This window comes from Homarus americanus, unplaced genomic scaffold, assembly GCF_018991925.1.
Source record: "Homarus americanus isolate GMGI-L3 unplaced genomic scaffold, GMGI_Hamer_2.0 scaffold36970, whole genome shotgun sequence".
NCBI lineage: Eukaryota > Metazoa > Arthropoda > Malacostraca > Decapoda > Nephropidae > Homarus > Homarus americanus.
Genome location: NW_024740094.1, coordinates 3,967,719 through 3,992,427, shown reverse-complemented (window position 1 = coordinate 3,992,427; position 24,709 = coordinate 3,967,719). Strand labels below are relative to the sequence as shown.

At 39.7% G+C, this 24,709-nt stretch overlaps 1 long non-coding RNA gene across 1 annotated transcript; it reads left to right on the top strand.

Annotated features, from left to right (window-relative positions):
- The first annotated feature begins 997 nt into the window (after positions 1-997).
- On the top strand, positions 998-24,313 carry LOC121875171. Its single transcript, XR_006090557.1, has 4 exons — positions 998-1,104; positions 18,455-18,712; positions 23,856-24,051; positions 24,296-24,313. It is a non-coding gene; the product is annotated as an uncharacterized LOC121875171 (long non-coding RNA).
- Positions 24,314-24,709: the final 396 nt, after the last annotated feature.

Below are 24,709 nucleotides of genomic sequence, written 5' to 3'. Positions count from 1 at the left end.
ATAACACTTGTAGGGGTATCGAGATATTAATGTTGTCTAGCACTCAGGATGGAAGGAAACTCTAATGTGGTTTTCTTGTATAATATAAGTTATATGATAGACAGTCTGGTGCTGGAGGTGCCGTGTGGTGAGGAGCTGGTCAGTAGAGACGTTCGGTGAGTAGCTTGTTGAAGGAGGTAGATGTGCAGGAGCTTCGTTAGAGAAGATGTTGCCTGTTGCTGGCCTCCTGGTTGAATGAATGCTGACAGCGTGGAGCTTGCTGGAGGAGGTGTTGCGTGTTCAGGAAGATGGGCCAGAATGTGAGTTGGTTGGTGAGGAAGCTCAGAGAAGGACAGCTGGTGGGTCGCCATGCTCGCTGGCGGGAGCGAGGACCGCCAGGCAGGCGAGGAGAAGCGAAGGCCGCCAGGCAGCGGCAGAGGAGGAGGTGTTGCTTGTTCAAGAAGATTGGTCAGAATGAATCTCAATGGAGAGACAGAGCTTATATACACCCAGCAGCAGCCGCCAGTCCTCTATGAGTCATGTTGGGAAAACCCGAGAAGTAGCCGGTGACTAGTTCCGTTGCTAAGATACGGTGACATCTGGGGACAGCTCTCGCTTGGTTGCTAGGCAACGGCACGTTGGAATGTGGTGGCAGGTGGTGACGCCGCTAGGCAGTTGTAGGGGGTTGTAGGGGAGACGTCCACTACACACTTCTTTGAGATAAATCAGGTGCCTACAAGAGAGCTCAGGTTCTCAACTGGCTCAGCCATGTTAATATTGCTATAATTATTATCCACTCTGTATTTGTGTTTTTCTGGCTAAATAAACTGTTTCAATTCAATTCAATTAAATGCAGATGGAGCCGGAGGCAGCATTCACAATTCAGAAAATATATAGTTTGTTATACTTTTTACCGAAAATAACACTTTAGAAAAATAAATTTGAAATTATATTAATTACTTATCAACCTCCTTCATTTATGAACGTTTTCTATATATCACTAATTAATTTACATCATAGCCAACCGACGAGCTAAAAGAAATTGTTTTGTTTACATCGTCCACCAGCTGGGAGGTGGACCTTGAGGTTGTTTACATTGATTCACCATAACCTCTCTCATACAAGGTATTGATTCACCATAACCTCTCTCATACAAGGTATTGATTCACCATAACCTCTCTCATACAAGGTATTGATTCACCATAACCTCTCTCATACAAGGTATTGATTCACCATAACCTCTCATACAAGGCATTGATTCACCATAACCTCTCTCATACAAGGTATTGATTCACCATAACCTCTCTCATACAAGGTATTGATTCACCATAACCTCTCTCATACAAGGCATTGATTCACCATAACCTCTCTCATACAAGGTATTGATTCACCATAACCTCTCTCATACAAGGCATTGATTCACCATAACCTCTCTCATACAAGGCATTGATTCACCATAACTTCTCTCATACAAGGTATTGATTCACCATAACCTCTCATACAAGGCATTGATTCACCATAACCTCTCTCATACAAGGTATTGATTCACCACAACCTCTCTCATACAAGGCATTGATTCACCTTAATTTCTCTCATACAAGGTATTGATTCACCATAACCTCTCTCATACAAGGCATTGATTCACCATAACCTCTCTCATACAAGGTATTGATTCACCATAACCTCTCTCATACAAGGTATTGATTCACCATAACCTCTCTCATACAAGGCATTGATTCACCATAACCTCTCTCATACAAGGCATTGATTCACCATAACCTCTCTCATACAAGGTATTGATTCACCATAACCTCTCTCATACAAGGTATTGATTCACCATAACCTCTCTCATACAAGGCATTGATTCACCATAACCTCTCTCATACAAGGCATTGATTCACTATAACCTCTCTCATACAAGGTATTGATTCACCATAACCTCTCTCATACAAGGTATTGATTCACCATAACCTCTCTCATACAAGGTAGTTCAATAAATCCGCATCCTTACCACGAACTTCCAGGGAATAATGGACAACTATAATGAAATGAATATCGAGAGTGAGGTGGTGGTGTTTGTAAATTTTTGCAAGTTGCCCACAATGTTTTTTTGAGGACATAAATCTTAAGTTTGTCCAATGTTTTTTTTTTTTTGAACGGTTTTGATATTAAATTTGGTAAGGTGTAGAAGAGTGTGACCACCAGAAGGAATTGCCCGAATTTGTTGAAAAATTTTCTGCACACTAATGTCATGATATTAAGCACAAAAATGGAAACGACAATGCATAGAACCTAATAGAACCTGACCTAACATACCCAACCTATGGGTATGTTAGGTCAGGTTCTATGCAGTATCATGCTAATTTATGTGTTAAACAACTTACCTTAATATTAAGGTTGATATGCATCAGCAATGGTGAGGAGGAACACATGGAAGCGTTCATCATTTATAGGAAACGTCTCTTGAACAGGGATTCAGCGAGGTAAACAACAAAAATGGCACCGGGAGGAGAATTGTGAAGCGGGATAGAATAATTAAAAATATTGTCAGGTTCTATTAGGTTCTATGCATTGTCATTTCCATTTCTGTGTTTAATATCATGTTATTAACATTTTATAAAAATGAATACAAAATAATGCATAGATCCTAATAAAACCTGACCTAACATCCACAACCTATGAGCCCAGACCCACACAATTTACATGAGATGTCACCCTGTAATAATTGCATGATGGGGGGGGGGCTTTGCCTCCAGGACCTGCCAACAGAGCTCATATCAAAGCAACCAACATAACCTATCCAAGCTAGGTAAAAATTTAGAAGTTGCCCAAAATGGATTTGGACGTGAAACACGTTTTTCCAATTTTTTTTATGTGTTTTGAATGATTCTGACCACTGGAGCTCTCTGGGGATGCAGGTTACATCAGCACTGGGCTTAGAAAATATTCAGTGGCACCCCAACAAATTTATGAGATTTTCTCGAAAACGAATCATTTGCGATGGAAACGTTACTAAGAAAAGTTGTTAGAAATGACGAGACATACCTAGAGTTGAACCCAAAAATATTGTGGGACGTTTTGGGCAAATTGTAAAAAAAGACCAGTTTCTCAAGTGTTGTGTCAGGCAGAATGGTGCCTGTATAATGAGCAAATATGTCTTGGTAGATAGATAGATAAATAGTTATTCAGCTAATATTGATGCCTAACCAACCGATGCATTATTTGTTTTGATGTTTATTTTCTTACTACAGTTAACCCTCAATTTACGCGGTTAATGTAACCCACAGGGTCCCGCGGAAAGTGAGGAACGCGTAAAGTGAATAACATAACATATGGGATTAATTGAAATAGAGTCCGGGCCGACCCCCAAACTCCACTTTTTGACGACACACAACTTTGTTGTAGTAAAAATTTTATCTTAACTTTATGATGGTATGAAAAAACAAGTAACATAGAAGAGGTTAGGTTAGGAAAAATAAAGGTTAACATAGGAAAAATAAAGGTTAGGTTAGGAAAACTAAAAGTTATGTGGAACACTTACGTTAGTAGAAGAGATGGGTCGGCATACGGGGATGGAGGCTGGTTCCGAGGCAGAGGGCAGATTACTGGCCCTCAGGTGAATCACCATTACTAGGTGAATCACCATCACTGTCACTTACAGTTGTCAGGGCTTCCCTGACAAATCCCTCAAAGTCATCTTCACTGTCACTATCACTGGCTTGGGCTGGCTGTGGTGGGTTGCGGGCGAAGAACTCGGTTATGCTTTTTTGACGGCTGGTGTTTATGTTGTCGTGATACACCGTGATGTACGGCTCCATAGCCTGCACCAGCCGGGTATGGAAGACTTCATAGCGGTCATCGTCATTGTCGCGGGAAAGGAAGGACTTCATTTTCTCTGCACACTCCATGGCACCCTTAATATCACTATGAGTTAAACTGTGTTCTTCGGAGAATGATGCACCTTCTTCCTCTTCACTGACGTGATCTTCTTCCAACATCTCGTCGGCAGTCACTTCAGGATCTCTGATCACCTCCAGGATGTCGTTGTTGGTGGTCTCGGAGAAGCCTGGAACTGTAACAGTCTGCGCAGCTTCTCTGGCAAGGTCCACTGCTACTGCAACAGTCTGAACCTCACCAGTCACAGATTGACTCCTCCTCTCACCTGGTATTCCATGCAACACATGTCTCCATGCGTGACGAATTGTAGCAATAGACAGCTGATCCCATGACTCCACCAAGAAGTCCACAGCTTTCTTGATGTTAAATACTCTCCAGAATTGTTTGAACAGTATTTTTTGCTGTGCCAACTGTTGATCCTCATCTTCTTCGCTCTTGCTATCGGTGGTGGTGTCACTCAGGTTACGCAACTCTTCCCTGGTGTTGGTGTAGTCGTTCAGGAGTTTGAATTTTTTCGTAGAGAATGCAGCTTTTACATTACAGATTAACTCTTGGTCCATGGGCTGTAATATAGACGTAGTGTTGGGAGGAAGGAAGACCACTTTTACGTTGGGGTGACGATCTAACAGTAGGGGCGAGTGTCCTGGTGCGTTGTCCAGCAGCAACAAAATCTTGAATGGCACATTCTGTCGCTCACAGAATTTCTTTACATCGGGAACAAAACAGTCATCAAACCAGGAGAGGGACAGTGTAGAGAACATCCACGCCTTACGTGCGGTCAGCCAGTGGACATTTAGCTTGGTCATGTCCATGGTTTTGTAGGCGTGCGGCTTGCGTGCTGTGTGGATCACCGATAACTTGAGCTTACTGGTACCGGAGGCATTGGTGGTAAACAGGACGGTGATGCGTTCCTTCTGCATCTTCCGGCCCCGAATCTTGCTGGCATTCTTTACAACGAAGGACTTGGAAGGTAGCTTTTTCCAGAAAAGACCAGATTCGTCCATGTTAAACACCTGGTCGTCACTGTACTGTCCTTCCTCCATAATCTCACGTAAAAACGGAGGAAATTCCCTAGCCGCAGCACGGTCAGCACTCGCTTCTTCACCACCAATGTTTATATTGGTGATCTTGTTCCGGATCTTAAACCTCTGTAACCACCCAGAGGAAGCATTAAAGGGTTTGGGCTCTGTAATTCCCATCTTTCGTGCCACTGCGATGTACAGTTCACGTGCGTAGTCCTTAACAGAGCGCGTGTCGACCGCCATGTTCCGTCGCGCCTGACGCACCAAGTACCTCACAAGTAATTTTTCTGTCTTGAGAAGCACCTGGTTGTGAAAATACTTGATCATAGAAGCACCTGTAGACTTTGTGATCTTCATGTGCTCCTTTATCTTGGCTGCATCCTTCTTTATTGTTCGAATCGTAGATTCATTCACACCATGCTGGCGTGCCAAATCAACCTGCCTTGTTCCTTTCTCCAACTCTTGGATGATGGTATACTTCACCTCGTAGCTTAAGGAACGTCGTGTCTTCTTTGGCTTAGTGCCGCTGGGTCCAGGTAAGGAAAGGTTTCTCTCTGGGGGTGGTGGTCTGGCGGAAGCCATTTTAGAGAACAATGGGTGCACGTTTACACGGTCTGGCGTGGAGGGATGAAACTGGCGCGGCTAGGTCAAGGATGGTCTTTCCTCCCTCCCTCCCTCCCCCGGGTGGACACGTCATAATACTTTAAGCCAATTACAGCTAGCAGCAGAGGGGGGTCGGGATGCATGGCCAATCACAGTCCGATACGTCATATGACGTCAGTGATAACGCAACAAAGACACACACTGCGCAACCTTACCGCGCGGCTTGCCCAAGCGGAGGGAGGAGGAGGGAGAGGTGAGGAGCACAGGCAGGCAGGCGGGTGGGGCGAATCTAAAAATAGTGTCGCGCCGGACACTCTCCGCGTAATGGGGTTCACGTACCGCGTAATGTGAGCACGTTAGGTTCTGGCAAGGCACCGCGTAAACGCGGAATGTGGGACCACGTAAAGTGAGGGTTAACTGTATACAGTATTCAGTTAGTATTTAGTAGTTGCCCAGCCAGGGTTTTAGGCTTACAGTTTTTATCTTATATAATGTCACAGACTAGAGTTAGGAGAACATAATTTGCATTGCTGGAATCCTTGCAAGACAGCAAATAATTTGAATAGAAGCATCATATATTTTGCACACGAGATAAAAATTAATCACCTGTATCACATTACAGTAGTGATTTAAGAGTAAGAGTGTACGTATATGTACGTATACATACTGCATATAGTGATTTAAGGACGATTTAGGGTATTTTTCGGTTTGTTTCTGACTTTTTGGCTTTACTTTGTATGTACTTTTTCTGCGAGTTGGAACCAATTACCCAATATCCCATTGAAATAATAGATTCAGTTACCGATATTTTCGGTTAGCAAGCGACTCTGTGGAACCAATTGTGTTCGTTAATCGTGGGACCACTGTATTAGAAAATGTCGATAATTTTGGTAGCCACGATATAAAAAAAATCTTTATATAAAGTTGCTATATATCCCGACCCTACTGTATACAGTTTCAGGAAATGTGAGGATAAATAAAAATAATACCAATAAATAAGCTGCAACAAAAAATACTATTGCCAAACCAGTAAATAAAAGCCAAATGAAAGTTTAATTCAGTTGCCATTTGCATACACTACCTGCTCCACCATAGTAACGAAGACCAGCTGGGACGCTGATTCCCTAGTAACGCTCCCCACCCCTACACTTTGTGCTCTCCTCCTGTTATGTGTTTGCCCTTAGGACAATTATTTATTTTACCCTTTTTCACAATATGTATTTAGGATGGTGTGTGCATGTAACTGAGTAAAAATAAATGAAGAAGGTTACGTATATCTACCCAAAAATACAAGCTGAAAAAACCATAACACCTCACAGCTTGGCCCAGTAGCCTGGTGGTTACAATGATGAGCTAACCTAGCTACAATGCCATGATTAGTCACTATTAAACACTATTCTTTCAGTAAATACTAATAATAACAGTAAATCCAGTGAATATGGCACGGAGTGAGGAGAGTTATAACTGCAAATGATGCGCTAACTAGCAGTCACTCACTCTCACCTTCTCCCGTTGCCAGGTGTAGCCAGGCTTACATATGGGAGAAATATATAACTACCGGGGAATCTTTTCTCTCTTCACTTGTTTGGCCACCTTCCTGCAGCTGGTGTTGACTTGAGGGTAGACTCTTACATTTTTAATACATTTTTGTTGTCTTGTTTCTGATTATTTGTGAGAGGATTTTCCCATTATTATTTATATGTGTGTTTTGTTTGTGTGTGTAGACACACACACACAAAACACACATATATACAACATAGGTAAAAGAAATTACTCTCAAGAACGAATGGCTCCCTGTCCCGGCTGCGAAAATGCCAGCAACTTTAAAACTACTTTAAGACATTCATGGGTACATCCAGGGTGTCATCCGCAAATAATTGAGGTCAGCAAATTAAAAATCTGCGAATTGTCAAGGCACAATCCTGCCACTGGTACCTTAAAATAATGACAAATTATATCTATTTACACTATTTCAGTGTGTGTTTTGTGCTCTAATACTTTTGGAGAGTGTGGTATTGTTAGAAGCATGAATACAGGCACAAAGCAACATGACACTGAGTACACTGGTAGTGAGTGTGTTTGCATTTTTTGGCGTGGATTTCACTCATACATCATAAGTGACATTATTTCTGGGAATATTGCATTGCCCCCGTGGATAGAATCACTGAAGGGAAGTGTCCTGACAGTGCCACATGCACCTGTCATGTGCTGGTGCAGGTACTCAAAGAGCCTAGGTCTGGATTACCAATTATCCAAATAAAGAATGTGTCACTTATCCAGGTATGGCTCAAATAGCATCTGTGCAGTCTTCCCAGACAATCCAAGTGGACTTGTCCTATCGAATTGGCTGTGTACTGCAACATATCTTGAATATATCTAGTCTCAGAGTCACACAGGACAAATAACTTGAGACCAAAACAATGCCACTTTGAAGGTATGAACTGCCTGAAGGATAAGTTGCCTCGCCACAGCACTAAACTCTCGTCAGTGCAAGTCTTTTGGAAGGGGTAAAGGGACTCCTTAAACTTACAGGTAGTAGGCAGCTGTCAAACAAGGAGGTACTACCGCCTGGCAAAACCCTGCTGCCATATGGCATCACATAAATTGTGACCAAGTTCCAGGTTGCTGATTTGGCTGACTTTCTGCCTCATTTACACACAATTTCAGGGTCTCAATTGTTTTTCTTTCTTTGACAGCACAACATACATATATCGTCTCTCACTCGATTTTTTTTTCTTTTGCATTTATTTGTGCTTCTTTATTATTACAGGTTGACAATCCCTTATCCGAAATCCTTGGGGCCAGAGGCATTTCGGAATTTTTCGGTTTTCAGAATGGTAATTTTTTTTTTTATTAATTTTTTTTTTTTTTTAATGTGTATTAGCCCACCCGGTCATAGATCACTGACCCACATCTGGGCCTGGGGGTGAAAATATAATAAAGATTATAATAATAATAATAATAATAATAATAATAATAATAATAATAATAATAATAATAATAATAATAATAATAATTATTCATAGGTCTAGGTCGTGTTTCTCACTTTTGATATTTTTTCATTCTTGTATTTCTTTATTATTTTTATTATTATTATTATTATTATTATTATTATTTTTATTATTATTATTATTAGTAGTAGTAGTAGTACAGTAGTATTATTATTAGTATTATTATTTTTATTATTATTTTTATTATTATTACTATTATTATTATTATTATTATGATTAGTATTTTATTATTATTACAATACTCCTGTATTATTGTTATTTTTATTAATTTTATTATTATATTTTATTATTATTATTAATGTTATCATATTATTTTATTTTGGTATATTTTTATAAAATTTTTTATTTACTATGAATAATTATTTTTATTATAATTATTATTACTATTATATTTTCGCCCCCCAGGCCCTGATGTGGGTCAGTGATCTATGCCCGGGTGGGCTAATCCCTGTAAAAAAAAGAAAAAAAAAAAAGCCCCCACAAAAAAAACCTTTCAGTTTTCCGAATTTCGGATAAAGGGTTGACCAACCTGTACAGGGTATTATTATTATTATTATTATTATTATTATTATTATTATTATTATTATTATTATTATTATTATTATTATTATTATTATTATTATTATTATTATTATTATTATTATTATTATTATTATTATTATTATTATTAATTATTAATTATTATTATTATTATTATTATTATTATTATTATTATTATTATTATTATTATTATTATTATTATTATTAATTATTATTATTATTATTATTATTATTATTATTATTATTATTATTATTATTATTATTATTATTATTATTATTATTATTATTATTATTATTATTATTATTATTATTATTACTATTATTACTATTATTATTATTATTATTTTTATTATTATTATTATTATTATTATTATTATTATTATTATTATTATTATTATTATTATTATTATTATTACAGTGGTCCCTCGGTTAACGAGCACAATCCGTTCCAGCAGGTTGTTCGTTAACCGAAACAATTGTTTCAATGGGTTTTTAGGTAATTGGTTCCAGCTCACCAAAAATTGCCTACATTCAACAAAAAAGGTAGAAAAGTAAACTTAGTTTGAGGTGTGTATGTAGATGGCTCCTGGATGATGATGATGATGATGATGATGATGGGAATTAGAATGGGGGTGGAGGAGAAGGCATTGGGGTGGAAGAGAAGTCACCCCATGGCGCCATTTCACCTATAAAATTTTAGTTCTCTTGGTGTAATTCAAGATTATTTTCTTTAAATAAACACTGCACTGCATTATGTATTGTCAATATGTAAAATAAATTTCAAAATGACCAATAATTTGCTTGCAAACACACAAAAAAAGTGTTTAGTTGAAGAGAGTCTAAAGCAAGATGTTACCTCCACTGAAAAGACACAGAGACTGGCCCCTGTTTGGTGTGTTGCCAGGCTGGATGGCGTGCATGAAACTAGTTTCCTTACCTTCAATTATGTTCAATAATTGTTAAAATGACTAAAAAATATAATATTAAACTTTTAAAATTATTGAATAGTATAAACTTCTTGATATTTACTAAAATAGTAAGAAATTTAAGCCCTAAAACCGATTACTGTATTGGCAGACTAATACTACAGCTGGTGGACCGCCAAATGCAAGCGAAAACATGTTGAGGTCGGCTCGTAAAAACTCGTTAATTGACCGCCAAATGCAAGCGAAAACATGTTGAGGTCGGCTCGTAAAAACTCGTTAATTGAGGGATTGCTCGTTAACCGAAGTTAAGAATCTTATGGAAGGTAACTCGTTAACCGAAATCTCGTTAACTGAGGCGCTCGTTAACTGAGGGATCACTGTATTGATATTATTATTATTATTATTATTATTATTATTATTATTGATATTATTATTATTATTACTGTTATTGATATTATTATTATTATTATTACTGCATTATTATTATTACAGTAGAAGTCCAAAAATCCGGACTGCTTGGGGATTGGGTCGGTCCGGATTTTCGGATTTTCCGGATTCTCAGGCAGTACTTTTAAAATTCAAATTTAATGAAGAATAAAGAAGAAATGAACAGGTACATTTTGATAGTTTATTCATTTGCAAATATAGCATGCTTCATTTATCAAAACGAGCAGTTTTAATGAAAAAGCTGTGAATTCTAAATTTTATTCTTTGCCTTTTATATATCATAAATTGTAGACTTTCCAATGTCGTATGTTTCCATTAGAACAGTATTGCTCACACCACGATCTAGTTTCTTAATTATTTCAAGTTTGTCACTCAATTTCAATGTGTTCTTCTTTCTCTTCACACAACGAAGTTTATCTACTTTAGGAGCCATTATTATGGGCTTGTACAGTACTCTGTAAATGGAAAGAGTAGGACTCAAAATATTGTTATATTACAATGGTATTCTATTCATACTGTGCTTGATATAATGCATTCACGGAAATGTAATATTTTTGCTGAACGCACGTATTACAGTGGAAAGTGGGATAAAATCGTGATGAAAACAATGACTTTCGCTTTCTTTCGTTCAAAAGATGTTACCGTAATCACTTTTCGAATGGTTTTCAGTTCAAAAACTGTTGTATTACAATAATATTCTATCCTAATTGACTTGAATAAATACTACGATACCATATTTCTGAATATTTTCATTAAAATCCATCAAAATCATTTTCCTTGTCATCGTCTGCAGCACCAAACAGCTTCTCCCAGTCCTCTCTTTGAACAGGGCTAGAGGGTACGTGTTTTTCGAATCGTTTTCAGTTAAAAACTATTCCATCACTCGTCTATTTTACCTAAACTGCGCCTGAATGAATATGTTCTCGGAGATAAATAGTAGTTTTGTGGAAACGTGACGTATTTCAATGTAAAATAGGATAAAATACATGACGAAAACAAAAGACTTTACCTAAGCTTCCGATGTTCTTGAGATGTTACTCGTTTTTTTAATAGTTTTCCGTTAAAATTCTGATATATTACAATGATATTCTATTCATACTGTGCTTGATATAATACATTCACGGAAATGTAATATTTTTCCTGAAATTACATACGTATTACAGTGGAAAGTGGGATAAAATCATGACGAAAACAATGACTTTCGCTTTCTTTCGTTCAAAAGATGTTACCGTAATCGCTTTTCGAATGGTTTAGTTTAAAAACTGTTGTATTTCAATAATATTCCCTCCTAATTGACTTGAATAAATACTTGAATGGAAATATACAATATTTTTGTTGAAACTACCCGGGTTTCAGTGTAAAGTGTCGTAATAATAAATGGTAAACAATTTGCCTTCAGCACTTGTGTTTCATGCACGGCGAGCCTCAGTTTATAGGACGTAGAGCGTTTTTAGTGGTTTTGTTGTTCCATTACCCTAAAAAACGTGGGTGGAACTATAAACGAGGAATATCATAAATTAACGATTTCTTGGTCAAAAAATCAGGGTCGACTGATAACGAGGGGGGGTTATAGACGAGTATGTACGGTATGTTGTCACAGTTTGATTGCCCATTTTAAAGTGGCGACCACGTGGTCGCTTGTTGTCGCTGTGCAGCTGTGGCGCTCACGCATGCGCACATGCACACAAATGCCCGCTAAAAAAAAAATCGTTTTTGAAAAGTCCGGATTCTCGGGTGGTCCGGATTTCTGGCATCCGGATTTTTGGACTTTTACTGTATTATTATTATTATTATTATTATTATTATTATTATTATTATTATTATTATTATTATTATTATATCTTTGCCCCCGGGCCCTGACGTGGGTCGTTGACCTGTGCCCGGGTGGGTTAATCCCCGTAAAAAAGGTAATCATTCTTTGTAGTCAAAGAAATGTAGGGATTGTAAAATGTTCGTAAAATGATTCATGGCGTTACACATTACATCCATCTTTCGTCTTACGCGGGGGTTACGTTCTTGAAAACCACCGCTAAATACAAAAACGCTTAAATTAAACATAATTTTCCCATAAAAATACATGTAAATGGTACAGGTTAGGGGAACCATCATATACCACACAGGGTATGAACAGCGCTCTCACTTAAACCAAGCATGCGGCCAACTTCCGACACACGCTCTCTTCTCGGAAGGTAGGTGATCACATTTAATTTCACGTCCATTGAATTGTTTTTTGTGCCTTTTTCGCTTTAGGCGCCACAGAGGAGGCAGATGGACGTTTTCCAGACATGCTCGATGAGAAAAACAGTGTTTAACACTAAAAAGGTACTTGATAAATACACAATGCAAATGAGAGCACAGACAAAAAGTAGTACAGTATAGTCTTCATTTACGTGGTCAATTGAACCCGTGGAGGTCCGCGTAAAACTAGAAACGCGTAAACAAAATAACAGAACATATGGGATTAATTGAAATAGAGACTGGGCCGACCCCCAAACTACACTTTTTCCGACACAATAGTATGTTGTAGTAAAAATAACATTTTAATTTTATGATGGTATGCACACACAATTAATATTTAAGAGAAATATCAATAATATTAGGTTTTTTAACACTTACGTTAGTAGAAAAGATGGCTGGGCACACGGGGATGGGGGGTTGGTTCCAAGGCAGAGGGCAGATTATTGGCCCTCACCTGTATCACTTGTATCAATTGTATCACTATCCACCACAGAGGCTTGCAGGGCCTCTTTGTCAAACCCCTCAAAGTCCATATCCTCACAACAGTATCACTATCACTGACTTGGGCTGGCAGTGGTGGGTGGCGAGTGAAGAACTCGGTAATGTTTTGTTGACTGGGCGACCTTGTGTGCACCCTGCCCGCGCCGCTTTCCGCGTAAATGATGGAATGAACCGTGTAAATAAAAATTGTTGGTCTGGCAAAGTGCCGCGTAAATGACCAAACGCGTAAACCAAATCCACGTAAATCGAGACTATACTGTACTGGTGTGAACTGAGAAAGCGATAAGCGGGAAGCTTGCTGGACGTCATCACAGTTGTTGTACAGAATACTTCATTATCATCATTATCTTCATCATTAGTCGTAATAATCTTTATTATTACATTATTATAATAATTATTATTACAGGTTGTACCTCTCTAGTCCGGCAACCTCGGGACCTGACCGGTGCCGGACCATGGAAATTGCCGGACCATGGAAATTCACCCTTTTCCTGGATAGATAGTGACTTGTGCTTATGCCTGGAAGCACAAGCACCACTTTCTCTGCATCATGGCTGAAGATGGGGATCATTTGTCTAATAGTTCCTGTAAATGTTCTTTTTCAATAACTCCATCAACATAACTAAAGCCAGGAATGAGTACATTTCACAAACATCCACTGGTGTCTACTGGAGTTGATGAGAGCAAGGCAACAGCACCATGCCAGTCTGGTCCATTAGGTACTGAACAAGGTCGAGAGTAAAGAAAAGATGGAAAAAAAAAACTTAATTTCCTGCTGTCATTATTCACCAAGTCAGTTTGCACTCCTGAAGCAGTGTTGTCAAAGGCATAGAGAGAAGGCACAAAAATATCATCACTAATCCACTGCCAGTTTTTATCAGGCACTCGTTTCTAGGCCTCATCCTTGTCTGCCGAGAGCAAGGGCCATTTTTGTAGATGTCCTGTGGGGTGGCATGGTCGATGTGTGGCAGGCAGCAGTGTAGCAGGGCTGGAAGAGACATGGGGGTTGCCAAGGAAGAGTCCAGGGAAGGTGCTGTCTAGGCAGGCTCACCTGTAGGGAGGTGGGTGGAGGAAGAGGGGAGGTGGACATATTCCTGAATGGAGTTGTGGATGTGTGCACGTGTGGATGCCAGACACTTCAACATACTTATTTATTTTTCTTAGGCTCATAGAAATTAGCGGGAATTTAAAAATTTTCAAGGATGTATATATATATATATATATATATATATATATATATATATATATATATATATATATATATATATATATATATATATATATATATATATATATATATATATATATATATATATATATATACATACATACATACAGTTAACCCTCACTTTACGCGGTTAATGTAACCCGGAGGGTCCCGCGTAAAGTGAATAACATAACATATGGGATTAATTGAAATGGAGTCCGGGCCGATCCCCAAACTCCACTTTTTGACGACACACAACTATGTTGTAGTAAAAATTTTATCTTAACTTTATGATGGTATGAAAAAACAAGTAATATAGAAGAGGTTAGGTTAGGAAAGATAAAGGTTAGGTTAGAAAACTAAAAATTAGGTGTAACACTTACGGTAGTAGAAGAGATGGGTCGGCATACGGGGATGGAGGCTGGTTCCGAGGCAGAGGGCAGATTACTGGCCCTCAGGTGAATCACCATTACTAGGTGAATCACCATCACTGTCACTTACAGTTGTCAGGGCTTCCCTGACAAATCCCTCAAAGTCATCTTCACTGCCACTATCACTGGCTTGGGCTGGCTGTGGTGGGTTGCGGGCGAAGAAATCTGTTATGCTTTGCTGACGGCTGGCGTTGATGTTGTCGTGATACACCTTGATGTACAGCTCCATAGCCTGCACCAGCCGGGTATGGAAGACTTCATAGCGGTCATCGTCATTGTCGCGGGAAAGGAAGGACTTCATCTTCTCTGCACACTCCATGGCACCCTTAATATCACTATGACTTAAATTGTGTTCTTCGGAGACTGACGCACCTTCTTCCTCCTCTTCACTGACGTGTTCTTCTTCCAACATCTCGTCGGCAGTCACTTCAGGATCTCTGATCACCTCCAGGATGTCGTCGTTGGTGGTCTCGGAGAAGCCTGGAACTGTAACAGTCTGCGCAGCTTCTCTGGCAAGGTCCACTGCTACTGCAACATTCTGAACCTCACCAGTCACAGATTGACTCCTCCTCTCACCTGGTATTCCATGCAACACATGTCTCCATGCGTGACGAATTGTAGCAATAGACAGCTGATCCCATGACTCCACCAAGAAGTCCACAGCTTTCTTGATGTTAAATACTCTCCAGAATTGTTTGAAGAGTATTTTTTGCTGTTCTAACTGTTGATCCTCATCTTCTTCGCTCTTGCTATCGGTGGTGGTGTCACTCAGGTTACGCAACTCTTCCCTGGTGTTGGTGTAGTCGTTCAGGAGCTGGAATTTTTTTGTTGAGAATGCAGCTTTCACATTGCAAATCAACTCCTGGTCCATGGGCTGGATTAAAGACGTAGTGTTGGGAGGAAGGAAGACCACTTTTACGTTGGGGTGACGATCTAACAGTAGGGGCGAGTGTCCTGGTGCGTTGTCCAGCAGCAACAAAATATTAAATGGGACATTCTGTCGCTCACAGAATTTCTTTACATCGGGAACAAAACAGTCATCAAACCAGGAGAGGGACAGTGTAGAGAACATCCATGCCTTACGTGCGGTCAGCCAGTGGACATTTAGCTTGGTCATGTCCATGCTCTTGTAGGCGTGCGGCTTGCGGGCTGTGTGGATCACCGATAACTTGAGCTTACAGGTACCGGAGGCATTGGTGGTAAACAGGACGGTGATGCGTTCCTTCTGCATTTTCCGGCCCCGAATCCTGCTGGCATTCTTCACAACGAAGGACTTGGAAGGTAGCTTTTTCCAGAAAAGACCAGATTCGTCCATGTTAAACACCTGGTCGTCACTGTACTGTCCTTCCTCCATAATCTCACGTAAAAACGGAGGAAATTCCCGAGCCGCAGCACGATCAGCACTCGCTTCTTCACCACCAATGTTTATATTGGTGATCTTGTTCCGGATCTTAAACCTCTGTAACCACCCAGAGGAAGCATTAAAGGGTTTGGGCTCTGAAGTTCCCATCTTTCGTGCCACTGCCATGTACAGTTCACGTGCGTAGTCCTTAACAGAGCGCGTGTCGACCGCCATGTTCCGTCGCGCCTGACGCACCAAGTACCTCACAAGTAATTTTTCTGTCTTGAGAAGCACCTGGTTGTGAAAATACTTGATCATAGAAGCACCTGAAGACTTTGTGATCTTCATGTGCTCCTTTATCTTGGCTGAATCCTTCTTTATAGTCCGGATCGTAGATTCGTTCACGCCATGCTGGCGCGCCAAATCAACCTGCCTTGTTCCTTTCTCCAACTCTTGGATGATGCTATACTTCACCTCGTAGCTTAAGGAACGTCGTGTCTTCTTTGGTTTAGTGCCGCTGGGTCCAGGTAAGGAAAGGTTTCTCTCTGGGGGTGGTGGTCCGGCGGAAGCCATTTTACGGAACAATGGATGCGCGTTTACACGGAGTGGCCTTGAGGGATGAAACTGCCGCGGCTAGGTCAAGCGTCGTCTTTCCTCCCTCCCTCCCTCCCCCGGGTGGACACGTCATAATACTTTAAGCCAATTACAGCTAGCAGCAGAGGGGGGTAGGGATGCATGGCCAATCACAGGTCTGATACGTCATATGACGTCAGTGATAACGCAACAAAGACACACACTGAGCAACCTTACCGCGCGGCTTGCCGAAGCGGAGGGAGGAGGAGGGAGAGGTGAGGAGCACAGGCAGGCAGGCGGGTGGGGCGAATCTAAAAATAGTGTCGCGCCGGACACTCTCCGCGTAATGGGGTTCACGTACCGCGTAATGTGAGCACGTGAGATTCTGGCAAGGCACCGCGTAAACGCGGAATGCGGGACCGCGTAAAGTGAGGGTTAACTGTATACCCTAAACCTCGGTGTCTTTCACATTAGCGGACGTTAATCTATGCCCGAAACCATGTACAGTAGGGGTATTAAGTGACAGTAGAGATGTGCACTTGGAGCACAAAATCCCCACATTTTTAATATCCCTCCCAGATTTTTTCCAATGAGTTGAGGACCTGTCAATGAAAATTGCAGATCGTTAAACAACAAAGGGTGTTAAAATTTTTAAACACTACACCAAAAAATCGCAAAGTGAGCTATCATTAAACAAGGGATACCTGTACCTGTACAATACTTATTTATTAATCACTTATCATGAGGTTGTTGAGTTTTGAGGTGATGAGGTGGTTAAAGCAGGAAGGGATTGTATGGCACTCATAATGTAGGCCACCAAAGATGGAGAGGAGGTTATGTTTTCACTGCCAATTTCATTGACTGTACAATATGTACTGTACACTATTTGCATTTCTTAGACACTTCACTTTGTTCTCCTCAGCAACCACCTCCATCACCTCCTCAGAGGAAGCTGTTAATTTAATCTCCTGTGCCTCCACAGTGGTGTGGTAGCCCTAACTTACATGAACTTTCCCTTTTACTAACTGGATTTTGGTCATGTTTTTCCAGGTTGGGGATACATGTGTTCGGTGCTGGACCCCAGTCTGGATTGCAAGGGTTAGAGGGAGTTTACTGTGCTGTACATGTATAGTAATGTTTGCAGAAATAAATACTACTCTGTCTGTTTGACTGAGGTTAAGCCTTTGTAGCAATGGTGTTCTGTGCCAGATGCGTAGTTTAGACACAAAAACATTCATCATACCCGGAAAAAATTCTATAGATGTGATTTTTTCCATTCTAACACCAATTGTTGAGCCTAGCGGGGAGATTACTATACAGTACTGTATTAGATAACTGCATATAACCAGCTAGAGAGAAGAGCTTCACACTATATATCTTGTGGTGTGTCTCTAAGTTGGTGGTATAGTTCTTGTTCTGTATACAGCTCCTCCCCGACTTACGACCTACTCGACTTACGTCCACCCGCACTTACGACCTGCCTCAGTCGTACCAAAATTTGGTCAAATTACTTATTTTTGAGTCCCAAAGTCAGTACACAGACAAAATTTTCATCTGTAATTCACTTTAAAATGGCTGGCAAGCTTTAAAGTGAGTGTTTTCTATGTATTATTTAAGCATTTCCGACTTACGACCATTTCGACTTACGACCTGGATGTCAGTCCCTAACCCCGTCGTAAGTCGGGGAGTAGCTGTACTGTATATAGGTCATAACTTAAAAAAAAAATAAAATTCTAGGTTGTGTGGACAAGTTTCAAGTTATAAATGCTGAACACTTATTGCTGTGATTCTGTCCAAGAAATGTGATGCACTTGGGAACCATGTGAGATCTCACCAGCCTTTGTTACTACTCAAGAAGTCTTTTAGTACAGCACCAGAGAGTGTTGGTCACCAGCCATAAATATGCCAACTCACCCTGTCTATGCTATTGGGGGTCTGTATCCTAGACGCCGCCAGCAGGTCTGGAAAGATCATGACAAAAATCTCATGTCAGGGGTAAGTTATTTTTCACATTATAGCTATATTAAGATTTTATTATTTGATTGATTTTAAGTTGAACTCTTCTCACGTAAAGGTTTCATAATTGTTATTACTGTATTCAAGTTTACATTACATTGGTCTTCATCAGCTGGATGCCAGTGAGTGTGAAAATTTTAATTTAAGCATTTTTAAATCTCTTGTAAAATTAAATTTTTGTCGAATGTCTGTTGAGCATTATCATTTTGTTGTGTCGTTGATTTTCAGTGAGGCTATTTTGTTCACTTATGTTTTAAAAGATGTTGTTTTATTTGATTACACAATCGTGGTAACACCAAGCCAGTGACAGACTGATAACACCTCACAGGCATAGCACTCACCGTAAGACCTCTCTAACTCGGACTTCTGTAAGTCGTGTGAGGTGGCAGTTGGGCGAGGCATCAGTTTTCACTTGCTTGTTGTCATGAACACTGCTCTGCCATTCACTCTGTTTTTGTTTGTATCTAGTGCTTCCTAATTGTATTATTATGGCCTCTAAAACAAAGGCAAAATAACACCACTGAGGACCACTGGGAGAAAAGAAACTGAAGATATGTGACAGAATTGATACTGGGGATTCCATTAACATTACAGTATCTGTGAGGAGTTTGGGCTGAAGCTAGATTTAAGTGCATACTCTACTAAATACTTTTTAAGTGTAAATAAATACAAGATACTAGACATATAGAATAGCAGGGGCTTATGTATGAATATCTCGGCTCAACTAAATTTTCAGGAGGTGCAGCCCGACCTCACAAATTTGTGTCTCTGAAGTTCATTTTTCCACACATTTGTGCATTTTCATGAGCATTCCCTATTTACTGTGTATTTATCATGCGTCCATGCTTGTTTGTGAAAAAATAAAATAAAATTGTGTTGGAAATTAAACCCTCATGAAAATGCACGGATTTGCAGAATAACAGACTTCTTTAATACTTATTCCACTCTATATAAATGATGTGGCTTAGAAATAAAGAAATATAATATAAAATCATAAAATTCATAAAATATGAAAAACGAAGAGCATAGGTGAGTATGTGTGGGAAATAAACATATGTTTGGAGACAGTGGGCTGTAACTGTGTTGCCAGTCGGCCCAGCCCAGCTGCGCTCGCTCCCCTGAGGTGATGTCCTGGTACTGTGTACACACAGCAGCGAGGCAACAGTCATAAATCTCTGAGTCAGCAGGGTGACTGCCTGGCTGAACTGTGTCATATTGCCCACAGGATGGTTTGAGTGTGGAATGAGCTATTTTTTTAACATAAAATATGTGGTACTGTACTGTATATAGTATTGTATTTTATGATATGCTGTTTATCAATTTTATTGTTTATCATAGCAATTTTTTAAAAATTTTGACATGTAGTTTGAAATTTTCTCAAATTAAGATAACCTAGTGGAATAAGTGTGAAAGAACTGTCCTATACGGCATTGGAGTTTCAAACAATAATGGTTTATGTTGTACAATTATTTTGTTTTTTAGCAAATAATTAGCAAATTTTTCTGTTTTTAATACTGTACTCATTCCTCAAATCTGTGTCTTTCAGAAATTCGGCTACAGTGTGATACCAATTACAGTACAGGCTTACCTGTACTGCATGTTTTCTGCCCGTTATTTGTTAAGGGGATTGCATCACGTCGGAGACATTTCCGCATTCCCTGACATCATTATTTGATAGAGGAATGCTATGGCTATGGGCTGACATAGAAAATGGGAAATTGAAAAACCTGGTGATGCACCCTTGCTAGTGTAAATACAGTAATACAGTATCTTCGTTAGCCGGAATCCCTCAATCTTGGAACTCTCCAATAGCCAGAATTGAAATTTGCTTAGAATTTTTCCAGAAAATTTGCTAAAGTCTGGTTTTGTGAAACAAATTCTGAGGTTGAAAATCAGGACCATTTTCTGAAAAATATATACAGTATAGTCTGCATCTACGCGGTCAATTGAACCCGTGGAGGTCCGCGTCAAACGAGAAACGCGTAAACGAAATTACAGAACATATGGGATTACTGTAATTGAAATAGAGTCTGGGCCGACCCCCAAACTCCACTTTTTCCAACACAATACGTACGTTTTAGTAAAAATAACATCTTAATTTTATGATGGTATGCACACACAATTAATATTTAAGAGAAATATCAATAATATTAGGTTTTTTAACACTTACGTTAGTAGAAAAGATGGCTGGGCACATGGGGATGGGGGGTTGGTTCCGAGGCAGAGGGCAGATTATTGGCCCTCACCTGTATCACTTGTATCAATTGTATCACTATCCACCACAGAGGCTTGCAGGGCCTCTTTGTCAAACCCCTCAAAGTCCATATCCTCACTATCACTGATTTGGGCCGGCTGTGGTGGGTGGCGGGTGAAGAACTCGGTAATGTTTTGATGACTGGGCGACCTTGTGCTCACCTTGCCCGCACCTCTTCCCGCGTAAATGATGAAATTTACCGCGTAATTAAAACATTTCCTTCTGCCAAAGCACCTCGTAAATGACCAAACGCGTAAACAAAATCCGCGTAAATCCAGACTATACTGTATAATTTTTTGAAAAGCTGTCTAAATTTATATTTTTGGGTCTGGGAGCAAATATCGATAATGAAATAATGCGCAATTACCAGAAAATCTGAGAAAATATTGAGAAAATCATTCCATACCTTTCTGCTCAAGGCCTGGGGACAAGGGTTCCCAGTGTTATGAATGATTGTACCATGTTTAGCCACATCCTCACATGTTGGTGCGTGGGTGGGAAGACCAACCACTTGGGTTACCCGTGATTTGTCTGCTCTGGGTCTATTTATTATTTCTATGCAAATAAAAATATTTCTTTAAATGTAGTATATATACAATACTAAAACAGTAAAAGGATAAAATAAATAAATCAATGCAATTCCAAGCTGAGCTAACAGGGCAAAGGGTTATCTGAGAGAGTCAGGTGGTGAGGTGACATTAACAGCACTACTAAATCATTCTTTTACAAAAATTTTCTTTATAATTTCCATTTTAAAATTAATTGATACATAATGGCTCGATTTGGCTACTTTTGCACTTAGACAACTGATCAGTAATAAACCAGGGCATATGGCGATGCATTATACACTAGTGATGTCACAAAGCTTTGAACTGCAACCACAACTTCTGAACAACTGCATAAATTATCACAACTTGTACTCAGATGTACTAAGTTAATTACTAAAATTCTTACAGGATATGTCTAGTGCAAACTATGGGACGTTTATAATAAAATTAATCACTATCTTACAATAATTCCAGCAATGCAAGTTATAGACTTGTGTAATTTATTCCCGAGTCCCTGACCCCTCTCGCCTCCACTAACAATTATGTGTTAATCTCCCCTCCTGGCTAGCAAGTGATAATGATTACTGGGGTGAAGGTGGTTTTAGGCTTAAGTTTTCTCTTATAAATTGTCACAGAATTTATTTAGCAGAATATAACTTGCATTGCTGGAATCCTTGCAAGATAGCAATTAATTTGAGTAGAAATAGCTCATAGTTTGCTCAAGAGATAAAAAATTTAGTCCTTTAGCTTAATACAAAGTGAGTACAGTAATATGTTGCTCAAAATTATGGGTTTTTCACAGGGAAAAGTCTGTATAACTAGCCTCAGTGGTATTGTATGTTACAGAGTATTTCAAATAAATTCCCTGTTTAGTTCTGTACATAGAGACTGGTGGTGGAGACCCATGGGGGTTGAAGCTGACCGTGCACGACATAAATCGTCATGCAGTTGATCACTTAAGTGTTCACTACTCTCAACAGAAATGTCTCGCAGTAAGGGCGCTTGCGTTTCTTGCGAATCTATTAATTCTGTGTGTTCAGTATTTACACTAGTACCAGTGGCTTGCACAGTGTCAGACTTGAGTGCGTCGTCAGAATTATCTGAAACATTATCATAAATCTTCTTTAAATCGGTAATATCTGAACTCGTTAAATTCAAACAATCATCCATCACTGTTAAATAGACATGAAAATCAGTCTACATAAAAACTTTTCCTAGCCATTTACAGTAATTGTTTGAAAAATATTTCAGTAATTGGCAAGAAAAAATATTAATATATTCCTGGTTTTCGAGAACTTCAGTGTATTTATAATTATCAAATAATAATAAGTAAGACACTTATAAATTAAGCAACCTGCAGTTGTGTGGTAAGTGGATTCGGCCTCCCTAGTCAGCTTCACAATATGGAGCGAGAAATTGTTTTTAAAATTCTTGAACCAACCTTTACTGCCACTAAAAGTTGGTTCAGTCGCTGTACTTGCCCCTTCACCGTCCGTTGACTCGTAAAACTGTGCATAAAGACTTAGCCTTTTCACGAATCATGTTGCTGTGATCGGAAAATTTTTGCGGTGCTGGTCTTCAATCTAAATGTTCAGTGCTTTCTCAGTTTTCACTATGTTCTTTTCACGAACAACCTGCACCACTTTACCACTTGGAGGAGCACTCGCTTGAACAGAATCACAAATTGTTTGTTCATTCTTCTGCACTGCACTGTGGATTCGTTTACACCAAACAACCGACCAACTGTGGCAGTACTTATCCACTCCTTTAACTTGTCTAATAATTAAATTTTCTTTGCCAGGATCATCACTGACTTTTGCCTTTTATGTTTCACTCCACTAGCATCACTGGCACTGACACTAGGCAGTCTTTTGGGGGCCATTTTCAGAAAGAAACACGGAAGTTTTGAGAGTATGACATGGGATGCTAGGTCACAGGTACTGGTTGAGGGCAAACAGACCGAGATGAGACCCCATGGGTGCGTGGGGTGACTCGTTGCATTGCGGGAGAAGGCTCGCATGCTAGCCACCTGAGCCGCCAGCTGCTTACCGCGAATCGTCGAAATTGCGAGTCGTAAACCTGCGAATGGGAAGGGTCTACTGTATATATATGTTTTCAGAGCCAGTACCTCCCATCAAACATTATTTATTACATGTTGGATTTAAAAATTTGGGGGGATTAACATAACTGGTTAGATCATACCAGTAAGTGAGGTTGACGGCAAATTCTTGTTGAGTGAACATGTGGCATTTTACTGTATTAATGTCCCTTTGCTGAGTAAACTTTGGTCTAATGCTGTGTGCATAATTATTTGTTTCAGGTAGTTAGTATTGTGGTGATAGTCGTAGTTTGTGCATGTGTGAGTCAACCACAGTGGTTCTGGCTGGATGGAGGAGGATGCAGTACACACACCATTGGTCTCTATCTCTTCTTCCACCCGGGAAGGTTCCAGCCAGTTGAAGGGACAGAACTTAGCCCCTCCCAGTCTCATGTGATATATTACACAAATGGTGAAGGTAAGAATATGTGTGTGTGTGTGTGTGCGTGCGTGTGCGTGCGTGCGTGCGTTAATAGAGTTGCAGCCGGTGGCTGAAAATATACAAACTTACATTTGATTTAGACATAATGATATGCGTATAATACATTTACAGGGCTGTAAAGTACATAAATCAGGAGTTGTTTAATATTTTAACAATAAATGGGATGGTGCTATTCTTATATCTATCAGTGCGGGCTCTAATGGGCTGAATTTTGTTGTAGTGGCGAACTGCGTGAAGTGGGCAGGGGACTGCCGGTGGCAGGAGGTGGCGATGACGAGGATGGTGCAGTAGTCCACTGCCAAACCTTGCTAGTGCTTGGTGGTGGAGGTCACTGAGGGATGGCATTTCCAGGGTGGAGAGAGCGTTGTTGTAGCCGGAGTAGTCTGCGCCGAGCATGATTCTGCAGGCTCTCTTCTACACCTTCTCTAGCTGACGTTGTTGGGTAGAGTTGAGAGAAGACGACCAGGCTGGTGACACATACGTTAGTTTGGGGAGTATAAAGGGTTTGTAGATAGTCCTCAGCGTGTGTGTGTAATAATAATAATAATAATAATAATAATAATAATAATAATAATAATAATTAACGGTTTATTGAAAGAGCTTGGCAGCCAGAAGGCTGAAAATATACAGTTAC